At 38.5% G+C, this 6,723-nt stretch overlaps 1 pseudogene across 1 annotated transcript; it reads left to right on the forward strand.

Annotated features, from left to right (window-relative positions):
- Positions 1-970: 970 nt before the first annotated feature.
- On the forward strand, positions 971-1,386 carry LOC308341954 (small ribosomal subunit protein uS8-like; annotated as a pseudogene). The gene has a single exon. The product of its transcript is annotated as a small ribosomal subunit protein uS8-like (transcript).
- The last annotated feature ends 5,337 nt before the right edge of the window (positions 1,387-6,723 follow it).

Here is a 6,723-nt window from a genome sequence, read left to right on the forward strand (position 1 = left end):
CACCAAAAACATTACTAATGCATAGTTTAAAACACATTAAATATGTAAGCTCCCTGAGTTCTTAAAACTCCAAAATGATAATGCCTCATTGAACACTATTGCTAACATACTGATTTATTATTATGAAAATTGAAAATAAAGGCATTTAACTTGTCTTTCTTGTATGCATTGTATTTTAGAGTAGACAAATAGTTGATGATGAAAAGTTCTTTACATAAAAGTTCTTATCAGTAAATGCAGGAGAAAAAAAATCAGAACTTTATAGTCCTTGCTGACATCATTGATTTGGGCAATGGTAGTTAAAACCCTTGGGTGAGAAACAGATGGGGAACTTTATAATGGTTAGATCAGACTCACATTACCTAAACACGTCAGCCAATTTTAACATCACTAGAAGTGGTATAACTTGGTGTTACTATCACTTGATGTGATGCAATTTGGAAGTATATAACAACATCCAACACGGCCCGACGCGGTCTTTCCCCAAAAATAAATTTGTAATCAAATTGAGCCTCTAGATACATCTGTCAGTTTATAGGACATATATGAAATATATGTTAAACAATATCTCAAGGTTGCAATTGACTGAGTCCACAGTACAAGAAATTTTACAGAAAAAAATTACTTTATTTCTTTAACCCATGAATAGCAGGATAAAAAATAAACATGGAGATTTACTAAAGGTTTAAAAAAAATCTTTACAAGACACAGCACAGCAAATGAAATGCAAGTCTCCTTATTTTGACTCTAATTTGAAAAAGAAAAACAACTGTTAAAAGTAATTTTTTAGAGAAAAATTGAAAAAAAAACTGAATATAGAATGCATATTGGGTAATATTGATAACTTATTGTTAATTTTATTAAGTATGAAGATGGTATCTCATAACTGTTAGAAATACATACACTAGTAGTTGTAAGAGAAATGATATAGTCTGAGATTTGTTTTAAAATACTTAAAAATTAGCTCTTTCCACCATCTTTCCATGCCGCCATAAGGTGCCCATGAATGTCCTGGCAGATGCTCTCAGGAGCATTAACAATGCTGAAAAGAGAGGCAAATGCTAGATTCTTCTTAGCCTGTACTCCAAAGTCATCATCTGGTTTCTAACTGTGATGATGAAGCAAGGTTACATTGGTGAATTTGAAATCATTTGTGATCATAGAGCTGGGAAAATTGTTGTGAACCCCTTGGGCAGGTTAAACAAATGTAGAATGATCAAACCCAGATTTGATATACAACTCAAAGATCTAGAAAAATGACAGAACAATCTGCTCCCATCCCCCCACTTTGGTTTCATGATACTGACAACCACAGCTGCCATCATGGACCATGAAGAAGCAAGATGAAAACACAAAAGACAGAAAATCCTGGGATTCTTTTTCTAGGGATGTAATGCATCTGTGCAAATAAAATGCCTCAATGTAAAAAAACAAACAAACAATCAAGAAAACTTAACAATTAAAAAAGGAAAATAGATGAAACCAAAAAAAGGCCAAATGTTGGTAATGATTCAAGCTGATATTCTGCATATGAAGTTTTATTTTTCTATTCTCTACTTTCATATATGATCGAAAGAATTTACATTAAAGATTTTTAAAGTAAGCATAGATTATGGAGCACGTAAGAAGATATATTGCACAATATATCCATTGACAGGGCTGCATACTCCAAAATTATTCAGAATCATAGGGAAGATGCATAGTGGAAAAAATATTAGGCTAGAAGCTGGGACACTGGGTTCCCATCCCTGATCTCCCACTAAATATCTGTATAACCTTAAGCAAGTTATTTCTTTCTCTGCATTTCAATATCCTCATCTGTATAGTAAAGCTTTAATTAAAACTTTCCCTCAATCATGCTGGCCTCAGAGTATCCTAAGGTTATAATAGACAATGTATGGTATGGCTCTCAGGAATCAGCCTGCCCTATTCAAGTTCTTATCCTGTTGCAGATGTTCCAAATGTTTAGGATAGGAGACCCTCATGAAAATGTCCCACACAGTATCCAGCATATTATACATGCTCATTAACCATTTCACACCACCAAAGTCAGTTTTCAATACGGATTCCAGGAGTAGAAAAGTTTTCCTTAGGAAAGATCTTTCTTTCTTTCTTTCCTTTTTTTTTTTTTTTTTAAGACAAGGATATCATACATCCTGCTTTTTTTAAAAAATATTTTATTTATTTATTTGTCAGAGAGAGAGAGAGAGAGCACACAAGCAGGCAGAGTGGCAGGCAGAGGCAGAGAGAGAAGCAGGCTCCCTGCCGAGCAAGGAGCCTGATGCGGGACTCAATCCCAGCACCCTGGGATCATGACCTAAGCCGAAGGCAGTGGCTTAACCAACTGAGTCACCCAGGCATCCCAGGAAAGATTTTTCTAAGGTTGCCCATTTAATACCAGAACCAAGAATATAAGTTAGATTTCTTAGTTTTTTCTTCCTAATAGACCAGGCTGCATTGAAAGAAAAAAAAAAAAAGTCATAAGACATTTAATTTTTAAACTCGGGCAGAAACAAAAAAGGCTAATAAATAAACTTCAGGGCCTGAATCATAGAGCCCAGAGGATGCTGAAAGACTGCTATGATAGGAACCAAGGAGCACTACCCCAGAATGCCAGTCAAGAAAAAGAAGACCAGGCAGGAGGCAGGGCTCAGAGTTGGTATGAACAACCTGTGTGAACCCAGAACCGGAGTTCATGCCAGTAGTCACTCATTCCTCTGAGCTTTCAGTCCTGATGCTCTGACCACTGCTTCCTGTCTTCTCTTCTGTGTTAACCCACATGGAGAGACATGGCAGCCCCAACAGGCTGATTAGAGCCCAACCTGCAGGTCTGAGCCTTGGACTTGGCTGATGTAGTAACAGACCTGTTGTAAGCAGCAAGTGGGCTTTAGTAACTAGCATGCTAGGAACCTCAGTGGCCTCAATAACATAAAATATTTAATGAGCATCCATTATTTATGAGTCTATTCCAAGCATATGGAAGACATCAGAGCATCCTTCCAGTGAACTTGCTATCCAGACAGGCTGATGACTGAGCACTTGAGTCTGAACTGGGGTTTATAGAGAAAACACAGTACACTGCACACAATAATCAGTTGGCCTAGAATAACTGGATAAATAAGTGAATGAAAAAATTGGAAATCTACATCTTATTTCTATCCTCTCCTATCCCAACCTATAGACTGGAGGGTAGGGATAGAGATGGCAAGGGGCTGGGGCAAGGGAAAGAGATCCCTTACTTTTTTTTCTCCTGTCTTGGAGTTGAGAATTGGATTATCAGGTTAGAAAAAGAGAGACTGTGGCCCCTTTTTGATAATGGCTCAGTGTTCTTCCACAGTGCTTCCCGAATGGGCATGTAGAGAATGACTCACCATGGAGCTCATCTTTCCAATAGTATGCAATGAATCAAAGAACAGACTAATAAGAAATAATTTTGTTTTACTATAAATCTTAGTTAAGAGATTGAAATAGATGTATTTAGTTCCTAATACAGATTATAGATAAAAATAGCTACAAAACAGTTCAGGCAAAATACAATTAAGAAAAAGATTAAAGGAAGGTTCTTTGTTTTATGACAAAGAACAGTCCATCTGTCTACTTGCTAATAAGAGCCAAAATGCTTTCTATTCTTTATTTATGACAATAGTATCAATTTCCATGTCCTGGTTATTTTGACCTCATTAAAACCCAAATGACTTCAGAGAAACTCTTCTGGAGACTTGCTATCTCCATCAAGAATCAAAACCAATGACTCCATGTGAGGCCTTCATGCCCTAAATTGCTACAACTCCCAGGAATTAGTGTGGTCATTTTTCTTTTTCTTCTTTCCGTTCTGTTTTTGGGTGGCAGGAAGGTCTATGGGGCAGTGCTAGAAAAACTAAGATGTTTCCATGCTGAAGAAGTCACTGAGGAAAGACAAGAAGGAGAATGCCAAGTAAAGTATGCCTGTGTTAATCCCTCCACTCTTTATAGAAGACAGGAAGGAATGAACCATCAGAGAAACCTCAAGAGTGGAATTCACAGGGTAATGAAGGAGACTAGAAGAACAAAAACTAGGAATCCAAGTTCAGAACTTACGGATGGATGGGTGCCTCTGCCATGAGTAAGGAGTTAGTAAGACATTACTTGCACACAGAGCCAGGTCAACCCTTGCCAGGGGGATGGGCAGCTAGGAGGAGAGCAGTCTCTAAAAAATGATGGGAGGTGTAAGGTCCAGACACGAAAACATGAAGAGATGAACATGTACGGGAGAAGGTGAGCAAAAAAGCAAGATAAGTGCCCAGAACCATGACTGGGAAAGTTACTAAGAAAATGACTTACTTGTGAGCAAGAAGGGAACACTAAAAGAGAGCGAGGAAAACTGAGAAAGCAGTGGAAGTTTGCTTAAAGCTGACCATCCATAAGCAAAAAAAAAAAAAAAAGGAAAGAAAGAAAAAGAAAAAGGCCACTAGGCTTGCCATACGATTACTATACAGCTGCCACATGTCACACTGGTTCCTAAATTTGCGATACATTTCTTTAATTCCCGTGCAAAAAGCACATTCCATACACTAATTAAGTCTCCATGACAGCACATTGGAAAAACATAGTAGCAGCATCTTGCTGGGGTTTTCTTCATCTGACAGGTGGCTTATTCCTGGATCTCTGAATGTTGGTGATACCAACCTCAGGGAAAGCCAAGTGTAGGAAACAGTCCAAACAACGGGCTGTTTTCGTTTGGTGTCAGTTCAGCTTCCTACAAACAAAATTAAAGCAGCATTTGGTTAGCAATTGGAAACACATATCAAAGGGAGGAAGCCTAACTCAAAACAGATTTTTCTAACCATCCTCAATATACGTGTGTAGAAAGAATGCATCTTTTATTTGTAGCACTGTAAATGTCAGTGATTATAAACATGTGTATCACAGCTTGCCAGCAATTTGCTCTTGCCCTTGAATGACGAGACTCATACAAAATCCAGGGCAGAATGTGGAACTCCCTTTGGCTTCAGCATGAAATATAGAGATATGAATGGTAGTAACAGGAATGGCATGAAAATCCTAAGGATAACCATTTGCAGGGAAGCATGCTGGTCTCTACAAATGCTTATCTTCTCCCACCTAGCCTGAGACTGCTTAAAGAATGCAAATAAAACTAAGTTTATTTGAGAGCAAAATTAATTTCCAACGACTGGTAAAAGAGAAATAATCTTTGGAAGAGGAGTTCAGAGGAAGGAAGGAAGTTCTGGGGAGATGGAGTGTTTTTTTGTTTGTTTGTTTTTTTTTTTTGAGAGAGAGAGAGAGAAGGAGGATGAGGAAGGAAGGAGGGAGAAGTAGACTCCCCACTAAGCAGGGAGCCCATGCGGGGCTCAATCTTAGGACCCTGAGATCATGATCTGAGCCAAAGGCAACCACTTAACCAACTGAGCCACCCAGGTGCCCCAGCTGTAGTGATCTGATATGTACTGCCCCTTTTTCCCTTTCAGCAACCCACATGTGTCTCGCATTTTGTTTCCCAAACAAGTACTAGATTTTAACCTAGAAGAAAAAAGGATTTATAAGTGTACATTCTAAAGTCCTTCATAACGAAAAAGTCCACTTTAGCGTGTCTTAAAACGTGTAAGACAAAATGAAAATGTTATGGTTAGAGATGTTTCTGAGTTAATATCAGTAAATAGAATGATTGCCTGTTGGTTTCTGTTTCACCAAACAAAATGTAGCTGCCAATTAAACCAGCTGCAAAGGTACTCCTTATGGACTTACTCAAGAGAATCACGGAGTTGTTTTGTTTGCAGAAGTGATTTCCTTGGGTATTGTTTACTTTCTGGGGCTGGTGTGGGGAATGTTTGGGTTTCTTTACTGAGCCTTCCACACACACCCTATTGAATGCAGTGCTCTCCCCGTGAGAACGTGAGAACGGCCACCCCCAAATCCTTCAGTGTCTTCAGGTCTAACTCAGCTCCTGGAGAGCCTTCCTCAACCTCTCACCCCTGCAGGACCCTCCCCTTTTCCTGTGTGCTTATCTCTAATGTTGTAGCACTTGATTACATGTTGTCTCATATGGTTATAAAATTCTTTGCTTTAAAAGCTCTCCTCTTCAACTAGGTGGTAAGATCCTTATGGGTGGAGGTACCTTCCACACTTCCCTATATGTTACTCCAGAGTACGTTACACTGCATTCCACTGAAATAGAACCAGGTATACAAGAAGTACTCAAATAAAAATGCTCTGTTCTCTACAAATCTCTAAGTGCATAACCAATATGCAGATTATGATGATATTTTCACACTAATCATTTGATGAGAAAAGAAGAAGAAAAAATACGCAACATAAGGGAAAGGCTGTGCCGGGTTAGTGATTCTGATAACGCAGGGGAGTGTTTCCACAAGAAAATAAAGGTAGAGTCAATGAGTAAACCTAAAGTGCTTAAACTATTTAACTGAGAACAGAGACCTGAATTGAGGAGAGAGATTTAGATGGCGGGGGATGCAATGGGCAGGGAATTTTTTTAAAGAATTTATTTAGATTTCATGAAAATTGCAAGTTTCAAACAGGAGGATTCATCTTTCCCTCTTCTGGAAAACAGTCCAGGACTTGATTGAAAACACTGGAGGCAAGACATAAACAAACAAATAAACAAGGAAATCTAGAGACCAAACTCTGAGGGTGTTTTTAAACAGAAAACAGAATCTTTAAGAGGGGTGGATTTTTAGCAATGTGGCAAACCAACCCTATAGAGTCCCT

The sequence above is a fragment of the Martes martes genome (genome assembly GCF_963455335.1).
Source record: "Martes martes genome assembly, chromosome: 4".
Lineage (NCBI taxonomy): Eukaryota > Metazoa > Chordata > Mammalia > Carnivora > Mustelidae > Martes > Martes martes.